Raw genomic sequence first — 22,029 nt, 5'->3', positions numbered from 1 at the left:
CCTCTCCATTGTCAATCTCCAGTTTTTCTTTTTACCATACATTTTGTACAACACTAATTAAGTTTTGACAAATTTCTCAACCCCAATTATTCAACCCTTGCCAAAAAGGGCGTTTCAAGAAATATTAAGTTAGGAAGGTACATTTATAGAAAGCAAAATGTGTTAGCAATATACTGTATACTTCTCTAATAAAACATGTTTCTGTTTTTAGAGTTTTGTTGAAAGAACCAAGTAATTTACCGCTTTGCAAATAAATTGTATTAAATATTTGAAAACACTCAATACTGACCCTTGAAAATGCATGAAAGACTCTTGTGAATATGGCTTATTCTTTATAATCCTTAAAATAATTACATTTCCTTCACACAGAAATTCACCTCTTCAGAGATATGGTGTTCTGCTTTGTACATCAGTCTAACCTCTGAATAGAGACAGTGTTAGCATTAAGGGTTCTAGTGTCCTATGGGGCATTCGAGGAAAGAAATTATCAACGAGCAAGGAAGAATTATAAATACCGGATGACTGTGGGGAAAGACATGTGTGATTACCATTCTTCAAGAGCGAAGAGATTTATATGACCTGGAAAATATATACCGAGACTTCTGTAAAGATGTGTGAAAAAAGGATATTCATAAATTACACCCCTACACAATTAACAACTATAACTAGGGTGTTAACGGAAATTATAATATAGCTATTGTGGGGGTGATCAATATTTTTGGGTTACAGAAAATCTGAGAAGCTATTACTTTGTGTATTTATTTAGGTGAAAGTATTCTAAATAGACGGGAATAAAAAAATCCTATGTTTAGCTGTGATAGAGATCTCTCTATCATAAAGTCTAGAAGGTGCAAATGTAGTCTTGTATTTTTAGCACACGAAATTTCACTAAGATCTGAAACAAACTTTTAATTAGGATGTATATTAATTTTCTCTTCACAAACTGCCAGAACCAAAATATCCAAGGCAGTAATTAAGGTTCACCACTGTTGTGAATTCTGTGGCTGAGTTCACTTCTGTGGTCACAAGTGGTATTGCAGTCTCTGGGCTTCCTCCCTCAGGTGTTTTGGTGAGCTCGTTGGCTGCCTTGCTATTTAGCTCCACCTGAGTCTGTCTTCCTTGCTCCTTGTCAATGTTCCAGTGTTGGATCTGAGCTACTGCATCTTTCCTTGGGCCTGCTGCTCTGCTAGATAAGTGCTTCTAGTTTGTTTTCTGTTTTTTCTGTCCAGCTTGCTATTAACTTTTGCTGGAAGCTCTGAGAAGCAAAGGGGTGCACCGCCGTGCTGTTAGTTCGGCACGGTGGGTCTTTTTGCCCCTTTGCGTGGTTTTCGTTTTAGGGTTTATTGTAGACTGCATAGTTCTCTTTGCTATCCTCGCTCTGTCTAGAATATCGGGCCTCACTTTGCTGAATCTATTTCATTCCTACGTTTGTCTTTTCATCTTGCTAACAGTCATTATATGTGGGGGGCTGCCTATTCCTTTGGGGTATTTCTCTGAGGTAAGTCAGGCTTGTATTTCTATCTTCAGGCTAGTCAGCTCCTCAGGCAGTGCCGAGTTGCATAGGTAGTGATAGGCGCAATCCACTGCTGCTTATAGTTGTGTGAGGATAGATCAGGTATTGCAGTCTACAGAGATTCCACGTCTCAGAGCTCGTCCTATTGTTTTTGGTTATTGCCAGATCTCTGTATGTGCGCTGATTACTGCACGCTGTGTTGCCTGATTGCCAGCCATAACAGTACAAGGAGCCACACCAATGATTCCCAATAGAGGGAAAAAAGAAATCCTGACATCATTTTTTTTCTTAGCTCTGTCTTCAGTCTTTTTTTCCCCCTAGACATTAGAGTGCTTCAGGACACAGCTGTGGACATGGATATTCAGGCTCTGTGCTCCTCAATGGATAATCTCGTTGTAAATGTACAAAAGATTCAAGATACTATTGATCAGAAATCGATGCTAGAACCAAGAATTCCGATTCCTGATTTGTTTTTTGGTGACAGAACTAAGTTCCTGAGCTTCAGAAATAATTGTAAGCTATTTTTGGCCTTGAAACCTCATTCTTCTGGTAATCCTATTCAACAGGTTTTGATTATTATTTCTTTTTTGCGCGGCGACCCACAGGACTGGGCGTTTTCTCTTGCACCAGGAGATTCTGCATTGAGTAATGTTGATGCATTTTTCCAGGCGCTGGGATTGCTTTACGATGAGCCTAATTCAGTGGATCAGGCTGAGAAAAATCTGCTGGCTTTATGCCAGGGTCAGGATGATGTAGAAGTATATTGTCAGAAATTTAGGAAGTGGTCAGTACTCACTCTGTGGAATGAATCTGCACTAGCGGCTTTGTTCAGAAAGGGTCTCTCTGAAGCTCTTAAGGATGTAATGGTGGGATTTCCTATGCCTGCTGGTTTGAATGAGTCTATGTCCTTGGCCATTCAGATCGGTCGTCGCTTGCGCGAGCGTAAATCTGTGCACCATCTGGCGGTATTGTCTGACAGTAAACCTGAGCCTATGCAGTGCGACAGGACTATGACAAAAGTAGAACGGCAAGAACACAGACGTCTGAACAGACTGTGTTTCTATTGTGGTGATTCTACTCATGCTATTTCTAATTGTCCTAAACGCACTAGGCGGTTCGATAGCTCTGCCATTATTGGTACTGTACAGTCCAAATTCCTTTTGTCCATTACCTTAATGTGCTCTTTGTCATCGTATTCTGTCATGGCGTTTGTGGATTCAGGCGCTGCCCTGAATCTGATGGATTTGGATTATGCTAAACGTTGTGGATTTTTCTTGGAGCCTTTGCGGTGTCCTATTCCGTTGAGAGGAATTGATGCTACACCTTTGGCCAAGAATAAGCCTCAGTACTGGGCCCAGCTGACCATGTGCATGGCTCCTGCACATCAGGAAGTTATTCGCTTTCTGGTACTGCATAATTTGCATGATGTGGTCGTGTTGGGGTTGCCATGGCTACAAACCCATAATCCAGTATTGGATTGGAACTCTATGTCGGTAACCAGCTGGGGTTGTCAGGGAGTACATGGTGATGTTCCATTTTTGTCTATTTCGTCATCCATTCCTTCTGACATCCCAGAGTTCTTGTCTGACTTTCAGGATGTATTTGAAGAGTCCAAGTCTGATGCCCTACCTCCGCATAGGAATTGTGATTGTGCTATCGATTTGATTCCTGGTAGTAAATTCCCTAAGGGTCGTTTATTTAATTTGTCCGTGCCTGAACACACCGCTATGCGCAGTTATGTGAAAGAATCCCTGGAGAAGGGACATATTCGCCCATCGTCATCACCATTGGGAGCAGGGTTCTTTTTTGTAGCCAAGAAGGATGGTTCGCTAAGACCGTGTATTGATTACCGCCTTCTTAATAAGATCACTGTTAAGTTTCAGTATCCCTTGCCATTGATTTCTGACTTGTTTGCTCGGATTAAGGGGGCTAGTTGGTTTACTAAGATTGATCTTCGTGGTGCGTATAATCTGGTGAGAATCAGGCAGGGAGATGAATGGAAAACGGCATTTAATACGCCCGAGGGTCATTTTGAGTATCTGGTGATGCCGTTCGGACTTGCCAATGCTCCATCTGTTTTTCAGTCTTTTATGCATGACATTTTCCGTGAGTATCTGGATAAATTCTTGATTGTTTACTTGGATGACATTTTGATCTTCTCAGATGATTGGGAGTCTCATGTGAAGCAAGTCAGAATGGTTTTCCAGGTACTGCGTGCTAATTCCTTGTTCGTGAAGGGATCAAAGTGTCTCTTCGGTGTGCAGAAAGTTTCATTTTTGGGGTTCATCTTTTCCCCTTCTACTATCGAGTTGGATCCGGTTAAGGTTCAGGCCATCCAGGATTGGACTCAGCCGACATCTCTAAAAAGTCTGCAGAAATTCCTGGGCTTTGCTAATTTTTATCGTCGCTTCATCTGTAATTTTTCTAGCATTGCCAGACCATTGACCGATTTGACCAAGAAGGGTGCTGATTTGGTTAATTGGTCTTCTGCTGCCGTGGAAGCTTTTCAGGAGTTGAAGCGTCGTTTTTGCTGTGCCCCTGTGTTGTGTCAACCTGATGTTTCTCTTCCGTTCCAGGTCGAGGTTGATGCTTCTGAGATTGGTGCAGGGGCGGTTTTGTCACAGAGAGGTTCTGGTTGCTCAGTGTTCAAACCATGTGCTTTCTTTTCCAGGAAATTTTCTGCTGCTGAGCGTAATTATGATGTGGGCAACCGAGAGTTGCTGGCCATGAAGTGGGCATTCGAGGAGTGGCGTCATTGGCTTGAGGGTGCTAAGCATCGCGTGGTGGTATTGACTGATCATAAGAACCTTACTTATCTTGAGTCTGCCAAGCGCTTGAATCCTAGACAGGCCCGTTGGTCGTTATTTTTTGCTCATTTTGATTTTGTGATTTCATACCTTCCGGGCTCTAAAAATGTGAAGGCGGATGCTCTGTCTAGGAGTTTTGTGCCCGACTCTCCGGGGTTATCTGAGCCGGCGAGTATCCTCAAGGAAGGAGTCATTGTGTCTGCCATCTCCCCTGATTTGCGGAGAGTGTTGCAGAAATTTCAGGCTAATAAACCTGATCGTTGTCCGGCCGAGAAACTGTTCGTCCCTGATAGGTGGACTAGTAAAGTTATCTCTGAACTTCATTGTTCGGTGCTGGCCGGTCATCCAGGAATCTTTGGTACCAGGGAGTTGGTTGCTAGATCCTTCTGGTGGCCATCTCTGTCACGGGATGTGCGTGCTTTTGTGCAGTCCTGTGGAATTTGTGCTAGGGCTAAGCCCTGCTGTTCACGTGCCAGTGGGTTGCTTTTGCCCTTGCCGGTCCCGAAGAGGCCTTGGACACATATTTCGATGGATTTCATTTCTGACCTTCCCGTTTCTCAAAAAATGTCGGTCATTTGGGTGGTCTGTGATCGCTTTTCTAAAATGGTCCATCTGGTGCCCTTGGTTAAATTGCCTTCCTCCTCTGATTTGGTGCCTTTGTTCTTCCAGCATGTGGTTCGTTTACATGGCATTCCTGAGAATATTGTTTCTGACAGAGGTTCCCAGTTTGTCTCGAGGTTCTGGCGAGCCTTTTGTGGTAGGATGGGCATTGACCTATCTTTCTCCTCGGCCTTCCATCCTCAGACTAATGGCCAGACCGAACGAACCAATCAGACCTTGGAAACATATCTGAGATGTTTTGTTTCCGCTGACCAGGATGATTGGGTGTCATTTTTGCCGTTGGCTGAGTTCGCCCTTAATAATCGGGCCAGCTCGGCTACCTTGGTCTCTCCATTTTTCTGCAATTCTGGGTTCCATCCTCGTTTCTCTTCAGGACAGGTTGAGTCTTCGGACTGTCCTGGTGTGGATTCTGTGGTGGACAGGTTGCAGCAGATCTGGACTCAGGTAGTGGACAATTTGACCTTGTCCCAGGAGAAGGCTCAGCTTTTCGCTAATCGCAGACGCCGTGTGGGACCCCGACTTCGTGTTGGGGATCTGGTTTGGTTATCTTCTCGTCATATTCCTATGAAGGTTTCCTCTCCTAAATTTAAACCTCGATTTATTGGTCCGTATAGGATTTCTGAGATTCTCAATCTGGTTTCTTTTCGTCTGACCCTCCCAGACTCCTTTTCCATACATAATGTATTCCATAGGTCGTTGTTGAGGAGATACGTGGCACCTATGGTTCCATCTGTGGAGCCTCCTGCCCCTGTTTTGGTGGAGGGGGAATTGGAGTATATTGTGGAGAAGATTTTGGATTCTCGTGCCTCTAGACGGAAACTCCAGTATCTGGTCAAATGGAAGGGTTATGCTCAGGAAGATAATTCCTGAGTTTTTGCCTCTGATGTCCATGCCCCAGATCTTGTTCGTGCCTTTCATGTGGCTCATCCTGGTCGGCCTGGGGGTTCTGGTGAGGGTTCGGTGACCCCTCCTCAAGGGGGGGGTACTGTTGTGAATTCTGTGGCTGAGTTCACTTCTGTGGTCACAAGTGGTATTGCAGTCTCTGGGCTTCCTCCCTCAGGTGTTTTGGTGAGCTCGTTGGCTGCCTTGCTATTTAGCTCCACCTGAGTCTGTCTTCCTTGCTCCTTGTCAATGTTCCAGTGTTGGATCTGAGCTACTGCATCTTTCCTTGGGCCTGCTGCTCTGCTAGATAAGTGCTTCTAGTTTGTTTTCTGTTTTTTCTGTCCAGCTTGCTATTAACTTTTGCTGGAAGCTCTGAGAAGCAAAGGGGTGCACCGCCGTGCTGTTAGTTCGGCACGGTGGGTCTTTTTGCCCCTTTGTGTGGTTTTCGTTTTAGGGTTTTTTGTAGACTGCATAGTTCTCTTTGCTATCCTCGCTCTGTCTAGAATATCGGGCCTCACTTTGCTGAATCTATTTCATTCCTACGTTTGTCTTTTCATCTTGCTAACAGTCATTATATGTGGGGGGCTGCCTATTCCTTTGGGGTATTTCTCTGAGGTAAGTCAGGCTTGTATTTCTATCTTCAGGCTAGTCAGCTCCTCAGGCAGTGCCGAGTTGCATAGGTAGTGATAGGCGCAATCCACTGCTGCTTATAGTTGTGTGAGGATAGATCAGGTATTGCAGTCTACAGAGATTCCACGTCTCAGAGCTCGTCCTATTGTTTTTGGTTATTGCCAGATCTCTGTATGTGCGCTGATTACTGCACGCTGTGTTGCCTGATTGCCAGCCATAACACACCACCAAATATTACTTCAGGCTAGTTTCACATTTGCGCCCGAATCTGCAGCGTTTAATCCGCATCCGCAAGTGCAGGAAAAAACGCATAGAAACACGTACAAACGCAGCATTTTTTAGATGCATGCGGGAATGCATGCGGTTTATAAAATGCCGCGTTTTTATGCTTTTCATGCGTTTTGTCATGCGTTTGCGTTTTTTGTGCGCACGGTGGAAAATTTTACAAGAGACACCGCCAATGGGACTACAGACACCACCAATGGGACTACAGAGGGCGTGTATTATGGGATATCTATATATAGACCCTAGGGCTGCTGAAATCTTAACAGTGTGCTACTGTATCCTGTGTCATGGTGGATCTTCAAATGGAGAGCTTTTATTTCAACCTGGATTTAAGCATCAAGCTGTTTCTTGCCTGTGTGTTTGCTTGGGAGCAACACAGAAATTGTGAAAGACGGAGAAGGACATGGCGTAGGCATTTTTGGCGACACCCTATTATCGAACTACATGAGAGCCGTGGAGCCTACAGCACACGCTGTATGGTGAGCTTAATGCCAACCCAGACAAATTTCCAGAACATACCAGGATGCCGCAAGACTCTTTTCTGGATTTGCTTGGTCGTGTCTAAGGAGCCAACCGGAGACAGGACACCCAGTTCCGCAGAGCGATTCCAGCAGAGGAACGTCTGCTGGTTACATTAAGGTATGTAACAATTCTAAACAAATGCCAGTCATAATTTTGGTTGGTCTGACATGTATTCTTTGTATTTTCCTTTATTTCTTTAGCAGAACAACACCATAAATAGAATTGATTGTAATTTATTTTTTATTTATTTTATTACAGACTAGATGGTGGCCCGATTCTAACGCATCGGGTATTCTAGAATATGCATGTCCACGTAGTATATTGCACAGCCCACGTAGTATATTGCCCAGCCACGTAGTATATTGCCCAGTCACGTAGTATATTGCCCAGTGACGTAGTAAACAGCACAGAGCCACGTAGTATATTGCACAGCAATGTAGTATACAGCACAGAGCCATGTAGTATATTGCCCAGCCACGAAGTATATTGGCCATTCACGTAGTATATTGCCCAGCTACGTAGTATATTGCCCAGCCACGTATGTCACAGGTCAAAAAATAAAAAATAAACATATAGTCTCCTTCCGAGGGAGCCCTTGTAGTAATGTCGCCTGTGTGTGGTGCACTTGGCAGCTTCCGGTCCCAGGGTTGGTAGTGCAGGACCCGTGATGACATCGCAGTCACATGACCGTGACGTCATGGCATGTCCTTCTCGCGCAGGCGGGCAAGACCTGTTATGAGGTCGCGGTCACATGACCGTGACGTCATGGCAGGTCCTTGTCGCATACCATCCTTGCCACCAGAACCTGCCGCTTCCATTGAGCGGTTACCGGAGCGTCGTGAGGAGCGGGAAAGGCGCCGGAAGGTGAGTATATAATGATTTTTTATTTTTTTAATTATTATTACCGTTAGATCATTTTACTATTGATGCTGCATAGGCAGCATCAATATTAATAACTTGGTCACAAAGGGTTAATAGCAGCGGTAAAGAAGTGAATTACCCAGGGCATAACGCGGTCCATTACCGCTGGCATTAACCCTGCGTGAGCGGTGACTGCGGGGAGTATGGAGCGGGCACTGACTGTGGGAGGAAGGAGCGGCCATGTTGCTGCCGGACTGCGCCCGTCGCTGATTGGTCGTGGAAATGGTCGTGGGTAGGGTTGAGTGAAACGGGTCGGCCAGATTCAGAAGTCGCCGACTTTTGGCAAAGTCGGGTTTCATGAAACCCGACCCGACTCCTGTGTGTGGTCGGCCATGAGGTCGGCGATTTTGTGATCTGGAATCGGAATTCCGATACCGAGTATGTTTAAGATATCGGGAATCGGTATCGGAATTCATATTTAAGTGTAAAATAAAGAATAAAAATAAAAATAAAAAAATATTGATTTACTCACCCTCGGACGCGCCCTGGTTCTCACCGGCAGCCTTCCTTCCTAAGAATGAGCGCCTTAAAGGCCTTCGATGACGTCGCGGCTTGTGATTGGTCGCGTGAGCGGTCACATGGGCGTCACGTGACCAATCACAAGCCGAGATGTCATCTAAGGTCCTTCAGGCGCTAATTCTTAGGAAGGAAGCGTCCGAGGGCGCGTCCGAGGGTGAGTATATTCCTAATAGGTATATACTCACCCTCGGACGCGCCCTGGTTCTAATCCGCAGCCTTCCTTCCTAAGAATCAGCGCCTGAAGGACCTTAGATGACGTCGCGGCTTGTGATTGGTCGCGTGACGCCCATGTGACCGCTCACGCGACCAATCACAAGCCGCGACGTCATCGAAGGTCCTTCAGGCGCTCATTCTTAGGAAGGAAGGCTGCCGGTGAGAACCAGGGCGCGTCCGAGGGTAAGTATATCAATATTTTTTATTTTGATTCTTTATTTTACACTTAAATATGGATCCCAGGGCCTGAAGGAAAGTTTCCTCTCCTTCAGACCCTGGGAACCATTAGAAACCCAATGCACTGCATTGGGTTTCGTGTTTCGGCTGACCCCGACGCCGACTTTTCTATAGGATCGGCCAATTTCACTCGACCCGACTTTTGAAAAAGTCGGGTTTCGTGAAACCCGACCCGATCCTATAAAAAGAAAAGTCGCTCAGCCCTAGTCGTGGGCGTTTTGCCACGACCAATCAGTGACTTGGATTCCATGACAAGTATCCAACAAATGTGTTAGACCGCACCCAATACTGACACCGTCTCCATGGACATCAGGGCGCTCGTCCACACCAGGGGGTCCGTCCCAGCAAAAGAGTCCACAATCGAAATATAGAAAGGACAGCGCCACATCAGGAAGTGACAGACAGTAACTTTCTTTATTCTGCCTCCTGCGGCGACATTTCGGTCCGTGAACCTTTTTCAAGCCTTGGGATGTTCTCCGAGATGAGTTTATACCCCTACCCACCGAGGACATGTGGATAGGAAATGCAGAGAAATTCTGGAGTGTGTGTGATTTCCCCAACTGTTTGGGTGCGGTGGATGGAAAGCACATGCGCATTATCAAACCAGCCAGAACAGGATCGGAGTACTTCAACTATAAACAATATTTTTCTGTTGTGATCATGGCAATAGCAGATGCGGATTGTCACTTCATCGCCATGGACATTGGAGCTTTTGGCCATGGCAACTGTTCCCAGACTTTCAAAAACTCGGATATGGGCCGACGTGTGTATGGAAAAATTTTTAATTTTCCACGGCCATGACCTCTCCCCAACACTCAAGATCCACCGATGCCATTTTTTATGGTTGGGGATGAGGCCTTTCAGATGTGTGAAAGCCTACTAAAGCCATATTCCAGTCGGGACTTGAACCTCACTAAAAGGATCTTTAACTACAGACTGACCAGGGCCCGAAGAACAGTAGAGTGTACCTTTGGGATTCTAGTCTCAAAATGGCGCATTCTTGCAACAGCCATTAATCTAAAAATGGAGACAGTCGATGAGGTGGTCAAAGCCTGTGTGGTTCTTCACAAATACATAATGGCTAAGGTGCAACCCAACATTGAACTGGATAAACCAGTTGCAAACCTATTGCCAGATTACCAGCATCACCAGCTGTGGTCAACTGCTGAAGTTGGCCACATGTGGGACCAATTTGCTGCCTTTTTTAATTCTGATATTGGACGTGTGGCATGGCAGGACAATATTGTGTAAGTGTCCTGTTGGGTTTTCGTCTGTACCAGTTATGTTTTAAATGTTACTAATATTTGTTGTTAATAAACTTTATTTTTTGGTATCTTGACCGTGTCTCCTATATATTTCCTCTGCAAACCACTTAGGTTGTTAGTGGTAAGGTTGTTGAAGTCATTGCGTCCTGATTCTATTCTGCAGTATCTATTGGACACAGACTGAAGAGACGATGGCTGTTTGATACAAAAGAGATCTATACTCATCAAGTCAAGTGTCAGAAATAATGAATTCATGACGCACAAAACCAAGCCTTATGAATTCATTATTTCTGACACCTGTCTAGGTGAGTATAGATATGCCTTGTATGACCGCCATCGTCCCTTCACTTTGTGTGAAATAGATTACGTACACAGAAGAGAAAATGGAGGTTATACAAGGCAGTTCTCTACTCACCAGGTCAGGTGTCCTAACTAATGAGTTTTTGGACACATGACCTGTTGAGTATAGTTCTGCATTGCATTGCCGCCATTTTCTCTTCAGTCTGCAACACTAGTCACAGAGTAAGCAGAAGGAAGAGATTATGGAGAAAATACAAGTATAGATTTTTAGGCCTACCTCATATCTCTATGCCAAAGACACACAAAGCTGCAGTGTTGTACTTGCTAACTACTGGAGCTATGATGTGGCCAAAAAATAAAGTGTGCGGGTCAGTGTTTTATCTGACGCACGGTGTGTGTTGCCGGCGGCGAAATACACAATTAACCAAACATTTTTAGGGGCAAAAAACATTATTTATTTGTAAAACAAGCAAAAAAATTAACTGCGCCTGCTTGGGGTAGAGTGATGGAAACGGGGGGTATGTAGCTGTGAAGTTTGACTCACTGTGGACGATGCAGGGGTGGCAGGAGAAGGGACATGAGAGGGCTGAGACACACTGGAAGGGTGAGACAAACTTGACATTACAGACACATTGGGAGGTGAGGGGGGAGGAATAGAAATAGTCCGCTGTTTTTTTTCTTCCCTTTTTGGGATCGGCGCTGCGGTCTTGGGAGCCTTGGCGGGCTCATTTCTTGAGCACTGGTCATAGTCAGGGCCGTCGTCAACACCCGGCGTACCCGGGCAAATGCCGGGGCCCTGGCGAGACGGGGGGCCCATTTATGGTAGTACACACTGTCATTGTCTACATCGCTGCTGTGTGGGTACAGTGATCAAATCAAATTCCTCATTATCCCTGGTGCCCGCCGGCACCTCGGCAGCAGGGGGCAGACAACAGAGCTCTGTCTGAGCCGTTTCGCTGGTGCCTGGCGCTGCGCAGCTGCAATAGCAGCAATACTCACCTCCGCCGGCCCGTCACCATGGATACACAATACAGAGAGAGTCACTTCCGGGCGGCGCTGGGTCATCTGTCCTGTTACTTCCTGTCGGCTTGTCATCCTAAGCGCAAGAAGACAGAGCCACCATCCAGGACAAGAGGACAGGTCTAGCAGCGCCAAGCAGGAGAAGACGAGCAGCAGCTGCAGTGAGTGAGGAGGTGCACGGTCGGTGCCCTTTCCTGTGTGTCCACAACGAGGGCGACAGGCCGGCGAAGGCTAGCAGCAGTGACTGTGAGTGAGTGACTCGTCTTCGGTGATGGTCCCCGACCCCAACGCTGCGCATTGCAGGGGCTGGGGGGGGGAATTAATCAGAATGGGATGCAGGCAGCCTGCTGCTGACTGTGCCTGTGTCTGCTATGTGACTGACCCTTTTACTTTCAAAATCAGATCTCAGCCAGTGTCACCCATTTTAGGTGTTGCCGCGGTTATATACTACGTCACGGGGCTGTGCTGTGTTGTGTTATATACTGCGTGCGTGGGCTGTGTGTTATATACTGATACTGAGTGCGTGGGCTGTGTGTTATATACTGCATGCGTGGGCTGTGTGTTATATACTGCGTGCATGGGCTGTGTGTTATATACTGCGTGCGTGGGCTGTGTGTTATATACTGCGTGCATGGGCTATGGGTTATATACTGCGTGCGTGGGCTGTGTTATATACTGCGTGGGCTGTGTTATTGTGTTATATACTGCGTGGCGTGGGCTGATTCTTATCTGTGCATCATGAATTGTGGTATTTGTTAAAGGGGGGGCCACTGAGACTCTTTCGCCCGGGGCCCTCAAAAACCTGGAGCCGGCCCTGGTCATAGTGGTCGAACTGTCAGTGTCTTTGTCCTGCTGCTGCTGCATGGTTGCAGTAGGAGGTTGGGAGGCCATGCCAGGGTCCTGCTGCATCGTGGTGGAGCGGAAGGTCATGCCAGGGTCCTGCAGCTGCATGGTGGTGTCAGTGTAGGAGGTCCAAGCAAGAGCAGTAGTTGTCATGGTGATGGCGGTGGGCTGTCCTACAGTACTCGGCATGGTGGTGGTGCTGTAGTGGTGTCCGGCAGTGCTTGGAATGGAGGTGGCTGTGCAGTGGTATGCAGAAGAGGTCAGGATTGAGGTCCAGCGTGACAGTGTAGGCACAGGTGGATATGCCGCCACTGTCTGCTGAAAATACCGACTCTGCTGCATAGCCTGCACATAAGCAGCATTGCAGGTCTGCAAAACACTAAGCTGGAGATCAGGAGTAAGGTGTTCCAACATGCCCTGTTCAATTTGATTAAAAAAATGTGCTGGCCTCTGGAGGTCGGCTTTTATTTGGTGAAGGCTTTTGGTGACCTCCTGGATACGTGTATTCATATGGCTAATGGCAGTATCCAGGCGGTCACTCAACGCCTTGAGTCTATCGTGAAAAACCGAACTCAAGTGCAAAAACTCGGGCATGAGTGACCTGTCCGAGGCCCTCTGCTGCTGCCAGGAGAAGCCCAAAAAAAAGGGGCAGAGGCAGAGGACTGGGAAAGGAGAACACCTGATGGACCAGCTTCCTGGTCTCCAGTTAGTGTGGCAGGCCCACTTGCTGCAGCGCTGCTGGATGGCTGGGTCGGGTCCGTGGCTGACTGATGAAGGACCGTTCCAGAACCAGGGTCAAGAGTGCTGCTCCATGTGCTGTGAAAAAAGAAAATAAATAATACCAAACATTTACAAAACGCCAACTCCTGTGGAAAAGAAACATACAGATAAAGGCAATACAACACAACCTAATACACCAAAAAAATACTTATGTTCTCTGGGCACGGACCGGTCTTAAAAATGCCAGAATGTGGTGGTATTTATATTTTAGGATCCTTGCTCCAGAACCACTAGGAACATGGCTCTCTTGATGAAGGTCCTTGTTGAAGCGGTCCTTCATCGAACGCCAATGTGTTTTGACTTTGAGCACTGGTGAAAAAACAAAAAATAATGGTTAGACAATGGACTTTTGGCCGTGCTCACAAAACTGTGAGTGATGAGAGAAACTCCTGAGTGTTTCTGTCATCACACACAGTTGTGTGATCCCGGCCAAGGTCTCTGCTGTATTACACTGCATTGCAATACTTACAAAATGCATTTCGGACCCGAGTCGGGGCATTGTCCCATCCATCCCACATCGCCTTGGCTACCTCATTCCATAGCCGCAGGATCGTCACGTTGTCCCTAAGTATGGGATTTTCTTTTTAGATCCGCCATATGATTCCAGAGGTATGGACCATTAATTGAGTGCTCATTTTAATGGTCTTTACTAGTGATGGGCGAGCATTAAAATGCTTGGGTACTCGTTGCTCGGGTCAAGCAAATTGGAATAATTGGTTACTCGGCCAGAACAACGAGCGCAATGTAAGTCTATGGAAGACCCGAGTATTTTTTCAGCGATCCCCCCGGGGGTCTTTTAAGGTCTTAAAACGTCTGAAAATGATGGAAACACTGCTCAAATAACACAGGGACATCATGGGGATTGCTCCTGGAGGCTTTCCTGACTCCTAGTTCACAGCTTTATTCATTTTTTTCCGAGATTCATGCCATTTTTCCTGGTGCCACAAAAAACACATGAAAACGAAACCAAAATGGGTTTTGCTTGGAAATATGTCAAGGTACATCCTTTGCAGGCTAGTGACTTGCCTGTAAGGCCAAATATTTAACCCCAGACAGAAAATTTCCTCTCCCACTTAGGCTTAGTTCAGACGCAGCGTTTTTGAAGTGTTTTTCAACTTTAACATTGCTTTCAACCACTGTAAATGCATTCACTGGGAAATTTCATTGTAACATTTAACAACCCTGGGTGGCCATGTGGTGTGTGACACATAAGCAGACCCATCTTGTTTCATGTATGAAGGAGGGACTCAAAGTCACAGAGCCTATTTTTACTGGTACATCAGGCGGCATTAACCTTCTTAAAGGGCCATTATGAAACAGTGGGTCTCCTAAGCCATTGTAGCCTATGCTGTGAGTGGATAGGCTGCCAAGAATTACGACGCACCATAATACTGCTTTCATAAGATGTCCAAGAGGGCCTCCTGAAAAAATGTTACATTGAATGCAAGGCCTGCCATGCTACCGATTCATATGTCCCCCGTTACGCCTTGGAACCCACATACTGTATGGGCCCATGAAAATTCACTTCACAATATGCATTGTGTGCTCCATGCTCCTTTGTTTTATACATTGGCAGGAAGGCGAGCCCTGCTGCATAGTCATATGTACCCCATTAGGCCTTAGAACCCACATACTGGATGGGCCCATGAAAATCCACTTCACAATATGCATTTTGTACTCCCGTACTCCTTTGTTTTACACATTGGCAGCAAGGCCAGACCTGCTGCATAGTCAGTCATATACACCCCATTAGGCCTTGGAACCCACATACTGGATGGGCCCATGAAAATCCACTTCACAATATGCATTTTGTTCTCCGTACTTCTATGTTTTACACATTGGTAGCAAGGCCAGCCCAGCTGCATAGTTAGTCATATGCACCCTATTTGGCCTTGGAATCTACATACTTGATGGGCCCATGAAAATCCACCTTACAAAATGCATTTTGTGCTCCATACTCCTTTGTTTTATACATTGGCAGGAAGGCGAGCCCTGCTGCATAGTCATATGCACCCCATTAGGCCTAGGAACCCACAAACTGGATGGGCCCATGGAAATCCACTTCACAAAATGCATTTTGTGCTCCATACTCCTTTGTTTTATATATTGGCAGGAATGCGAGCCCTGCTGCATAGTTATATGCACCCCATTAGGCCTTGGAACCCACATACTGGATGGGCCCAGGTAAATTCACTTGTATTTTTTAATAGTATGATGGTTCACTCTTTGCACAATTATTTGCAGGAGAATTTGGCAATTTTATTTGACATTTTTTTAACACTAAGGTTTAGACACGGCTTTAAAAAAGGCAAATACTTGCAATGCAAGGCAATTTTATTGCAAACTACAAAATTCAAGGAATAGTATGATTGAATATTGTGAGTGCGTACACTTTTGTATGTGTTAACATACACAGGTTAATAAGTGCATATAAGGATTAAATAAATATAGTGATTACGTATATATGAAGATTAACTAAATACAGTATACTTAGATCATCACCAAGAGGCTTTTAAACATCATCCGTCTGGAATATCAGAGAAGCAATGCCAAGACAGTGAACCCCTGGGAGATTACCTACACTGCATGGGCGTCCCCAATTATGCAGGTATCAGCACACATTATATGATAGAAATATATATATATATATATATATATATATATATCATGTAGATCGCACTTGCATGTATATGCAGCGCCCCAGAGATCTGGTCGTTGCAGTATGACACTCTGCCACTAAGGGGAGTGATGGTACGTCTGATGGCACTGAAGGAATTCTACTGACCAGGTATCACCAGCACACATTACACTTCACACTCCGGCCACTAGGGGGAGAAAAAGGCTTTATTTATTGGGCCACTCCTCACACTGGTAAAACTAGGGGTTGGATAGGAAGTTAGTCAGAAGCTCACTGGGTTGGATTCAGGCAACATCCCGTGGCAGGGGGTGTTGCAGGGAGAAGACACAGGGGGTCCCTGTCAGGCGTGGGAACCTGGCAGGTGCCTAGTGAACAGAGCAGAACGTAACGGAACCGCGCCTGCACACCCTGCGGCGGTATCCTAAGAGAGAGACACGAAGGGAAGGATATTGTGGAACAGTGAGAAATGAGATCAAGCACAAAGGAGAACCAGTAGGAGTCGTGCCGTGAGACCGAGGCAACATCCTACTGAGGCGCGTAGCCGGTGGCCGGAACACCGCGGGAGTAACTGACTTTAGGCCTTACTTCGAACTCCGCAGGACAGTTAATTATAGGTTGGCTGTCTACCTTAAATTTCCTACGAAGACATAGGGGGCAACGCATGGAGAGGGGCGTCTCTAGGGTCCCGGAAGAGCTCCGAGCCTTCCCGTCATACGGGTGCATCCTAGCCATAACATACCTGGGGGACGAGAAACTAGTAACATCTGGAACAAGCAAGAGAGAATTAGAAAAAACGAACGAGAACAGCAGTTGTGAGGACTATTCCGAATGCTCTGCAGGGTAGCACTACAACACACAGGCACTAGTGGTAGGCACTGATTTCCACTTGCAAAGGGAACTCTGGATGTGCCCATCGGACCGGGTCCAGCCACCGTGACAGCCTCAGAACCGAATCAGAGCGGCCCGGTACAGAGAACTCGTGGCCCTGTGTCTGGGGGCGCTCCAACTTGGCGTCACGAACAGGATCATGCTTAAGCCTGAGAAGCAGGTCATGTGTGCCTTGGAATTGTGATTGAAATGTGTTTCGACTGTGATTTATTGCAAGGACTGTGTATTGCTGATTGTCGCATGATTCCCGCCAAAACCGCCGCCATTGCTGTGCCACGAGGAGTGCAGGAGAAGAAGGAGGGCGTGACATGGGAGGAGATTGCGAAAGCGGCGCGAAAAGTAGCGACTGCCCCCTCCGACTACGGCTGCTGGATGACGAGCTAAGGAATGGAGGAGCTCAAACCCCAGAAAATGGCGGAGCCTCGTGTGTGTGGCGCTGCAGACCAAGGAGCAGAGCTGACAACCAGTGGGTACCTGAACGACGACGAAGTGACCCGGGATCACCGCAGCACAGCGGAGCTGAACCAGGACTTGCCGTCACAGGGGAACCCCGATCCCCTGGAATTGCCGGAGGAGGCATCGGACCACCCGACTCCAGACGGGGGGTCGGCGACGGTGAGGAAATGGAAGTCAGAGCTGTGCTGGAAGATCGCCCAGGGGGAGCCGTGGTCAGGGCCGCAGCGGACTCCAGTGTCCTCGTCAGCGGAGCCGACCGACATCGGTGGAACCACATCAGACGCAGGTACCAAAAGCGACCCTGCCCCACCGACCGCTCCGGCTCCGGTGACCGCTCCCCAGCCCATTGATGACTGGTCTCCCGCTACTGAGATTGTGGTGGCGGCCCTTTACGCCATGAAGGGGATACTGCCCCCGCTGCCGACACCTCTGGGTAAGCCAATAGACGTGAGTCCCAGGGGGGTGGTCTTTGAATGGGACGCTCCCCGGTTCCAACCAGACGGGTCCCGACAGGAGGGCTCCTACTTCATCAGGCTCACCTGGGATCAGTACAGACGAAGCTTAATTTCACAATGGGAAGACCGGGAACGAATGGAACAGACTGTCCGACCAGAGGAACGGGTGCCCCTCGTCAATTGCTGCCCTGAGAGTTTGGTGAAACAGGGGATTGTGCTGGCCTTCCACCGGGGTAGGGGTTGCGGCTTCATATTAGAACCAGGGCTGCTGACTGAAGTCTTTGTGACCAGCTGTAATGTGGAACCCCAGTCCCACAGTGTACCTCCACTCCGAAACTTGTACAGAGGGAACCATGTGACCTACTCCCGCCACTGGAGTGAGCGAGGGTGGTATGCCAAGAGAGTCAAACGCTGCGCGCTCGTGGTCGCGCCATCTACGGTCACGACCGAAACTGGTGGCGGAACTCCACTGACCCCTGACCCCACAGGACCCAGCACTACCATCCCGGTGTGTGGTGTCCTGCTTGCGGAGTCTGCCACTGGCATCACCGCTCGCACTCAGACCGCTGCTGGTCCGATGAAGACGGTGCTAGACGGCAGCACAGAGCCAGACCTTCCCTGGCTGGGACGTGGTCACCACCGGCTGATGTCGCGTCACCTATTACAGCACTAAACCTCGAAACCCCGACAAATGTAAATAGTTAACCTGTTCCTGCTTTTGCTGCTTTAAACCCATCCAGGGTTATTTCTTAAAGGGATCCCTTTGTTGACCCGGGATCCCTACTGTTTTACATTTCTCTTTCTATTTCCTTTTGCACAAGTTTATCGTTGTTTTCAAAGACTGCCGGATCATGAACAGTGAATGATTCCAAAACTGTTTTGTATATAGTTTGCACTTTCTTAAATGTGCTCCCTACTGGTTTTACAAAAGAGAGAAGACTTTGCGAAGATAATGCTTTTGGACATGACGCAGAAGGTCTTGCTGTCATTGGACTTGCAGACAGAGAGAATCTGCACTACCTCCTAGAGACTCGGCTCCCTCTTAAAGGGAATGTTTACATGTTACCTTGGGACAGGTTGAAATGTTGATAATGTTGAAATTTAGAACAGTTTGATAATGTTGATAGAGATTGAGGACAGGAAAGATTGAAAGTGAACCCATAGGGGTTAGAGAGAGAGTCCTCCTGAGAACCGTAGAATGACAGTTGGTTGTTGGAAGAGAAACAATGACAGTAGGCCCAGCCCGGGAGCTAGGCGGTCCTGCATTGGGGAAGCTAGAAAGAAAAGTTGAGTTATTTTATAGTATTTTATAGTAGGCCTTTAGTGGGTTCAGCTTATACGCCCTTAAAGGAAAAGTTAAATTATTGTTCAGAATTTGCACTTAGTAGAATAACCGGCTGGGTGAAAAGAGTTATTTATAGTCATAATGTTATTTAAAAATATTTAATCCTGTTTCTGTTTGTAACGTTCAAGTGTCCTCACCTCCCATAAAGGGAAGCATTGTTCTATTTACTTGTTTTAAGCATTTCAAAAATTTTGTATGTCTTTTGCTGAAATGTATTGTTGTTCTTCTTCCCAGTCCAGGAGTACTGGATTTAACTGGGGGGGAGTGCAGCGCCCCAGAGATCTGGTCATTGCAGTATGACACTCTGCCACTAAGGGGAGTGATGGTACGTCTGATGGCACTGAAGGAATTCTACTGACCAGGTATCATTAGCACACATTACACTTCACACTCCGGCCACCAGGGGGAGAAAAAGGCTTTATTTATTGGGCCACTCCTCACACTGGTAAAACTAGGGGTTGGATAGGAAGTTAGTCAGAAGCTCACTGGGTTGGATTCAGGCAACATCCCGTGGCAGGGGGTGTTGCAGGGAGAAGACACAGGGGGTCCCTGTCAGGCGTGGGAACCTGGCAGGTGCCTAGCAAACAGAGCAGAACATAACGGAACCGCGCCTGCACACCCTGCGGCGGTATCCTAAGAGAGAGACACGAAGGGAAGGATATTGTGGAACAGTGAGAAACGAGACCAAGCACAAAGGAGAACCAGTAGGAGTCGTGCTGTGAGACCGAGGCAACATCCTACTGAGGCGCGTAGCCAGTGGCTGGAACACCGCGGGAGTAACTGACTCTAGGCCTTACTTCGAACTCCGCAGGACAGTTAATTATAGGTTGGCTGTCTACCTTAAATTTCCTACGAAGACATAGGGGGCAACGCGTGGAGAGGGGCGTCTCTAGGGTCCCGGAAGAGCTCCGAGCCTTCCCGTCATACGGGTGCGTCCTAGCCATAACATACCTGGGGGACGAGAAACTAGTAACATCTGGAACAAGCGAGAGAGAATTAGAAAGAACGAAAGAACAAGAACAGCAGTTGTGAGGACTATTCCGAATGCTCAGCAGGGTAGCACTACAACACACAGGCGCTAGTAGTAGGAACTGATTTCCACCTGCAAAGGGAACTCTGGATGTGCCCATCGGACCCGACGGTCTCAGAAAGCCCTGTTAATCGTGCTCTGGATTGAGGATCCTGAAGTCTTCAGTAAAGAGGTAAAGAGACTGCAACCTTGTGTCCTCATTATTGACTGCACCTCACACCATCACCATCTACCTTACTGGGAAGCCCTGGGGACATACTTCACCTGTGAGAAGGTATACCATCCAGCTGCCATTCCATCACCCCAGCGGACCCCACAGCTGCGTCGGTCACCCTAACTGAATACCACAGGTGGCGTCACGAAACCTTGACAGACTCCCATCACCATTTTACTGGACGCCCCTTAGCAGGGTCACGGACCGGGTCTAGCCACCGTGACAGCCTCAGAACCGAATCAGAAAGGCCCGATACCGAGAACTCGTGGCCCTGTGTCTGGGGGCGCTCCAACTACTCCTCTATAATCATATATACACTATAATCAATTGGTTAAAATGGCTGACATAAACTGATATAAGCCAGACAGACTTTATGGGGTTTTCCAGGCAAAAGAAGAACAACGCCAGATGTATTAAGTGCTGATGAGATGTCTCAACTTTGTTCTAGATGCAGACAGCTCAATTTTAGTTGCTTAATCAGCATTCATATGTGCATTAATCACAATATTCCATATATATTTAGATAACCAATAGCCGAGGAGCTAGACAATATGGTAATTAACTAACCACCCCTAACCACTCCTTTCTATATGCAAAAATAAAACTATATATGTACAATAAATGGTCAGTATTGATGGAATGTTATTGACACAATGGTGTGCAGTCTCATTCCTTGAGCACTCAAAATACTCAGTCTTATTGGGAACAGCCGCAGCACACACAGGAATAGATTTATCCAAACCAAATTCCCATAACAACTGGCGCCTACTGCGAGGCATGGATGAAACACACAGGGGACCCTGCTGACCAGAGAGACGGAGGTGTTGGCTACGGCCTTGGTTCACGGGACGGAGACTGCGCAGCTCCATAAGTAAGGTAAGAAAATGTTATCATCTTACCTGAAAGTCCCCTGTGCCCAGTCCGGGTCAATACTTCTTGCCGGTCAGGTGTGGTCACCACCGCATTCCCAGGTAGTGTAAAAAGTCCAAGCCCATATCCAAAACCCTGGGATCAAGGTGTCTGCTGTGTGCTGTGTATGTGTTCCATGTTTGTGTAAGATCCGGGAGACAGTTGGATGGAACGGTGACTGTTTTGCTTGTGGTTGCTGGGTAACAGACCGCAGGAGGTCAAATCGCTCGATAAGTTATTGCAGGATTCCCATGCATAGGAGGGACAGGTAGTTCCGGGGCAGATTATTATTATTATTATAGGTGGCTCCAGGCTCCAGGCATGGGTAGTGATAACTTAGAGGGCTACTGCAGATTCCCCAAGTGCCGGCGATCCAGTCAGGATGACTGGACCGGGGTGGTAGATTTCCCGCTTGTTGTGTTTCTCACTCAGATGGCCTGGGCACAGGTGTGCCCAGTGCGATTGGCAGTAGTCTGTTCCCAGAGCAACTTGCACGTGTCACATAATAATAAAAAGGGCATCTCCCGGACGTCTGTATCTGTTCTGTTTGAGTCACGTATTGCTGCTTTAAGAGCATACAATTGTATAGAGAAGTTTTTTTCTCTTTTTACTTCCCTTCTGCTGCTAAAAAGATATATCCATTATAAATCACACTGTCACCTCTGTTTTTTGCAAGATTCCCTGTCTCGACATTCTGAATAGTGCTAAAGTGTAGCCATTTTTGAAGAAGTGAAAC

This window comes from Ranitomeya imitator, chromosome 4 (assembly GCF_032444005.1).
Source record: "Ranitomeya imitator isolate aRanImi1 chromosome 4, aRanImi1.pri, whole genome shotgun sequence".
Classification (NCBI taxonomy): Eukaryota; Metazoa; Chordata; class Amphibia; order Anura; family Dendrobatidae; genus Ranitomeya; species Ranitomeya imitator.
The sequence above is the reverse complement of the archived record's forward strand: the minus strand, read 5'-3'. Positions refer to the sequence as shown.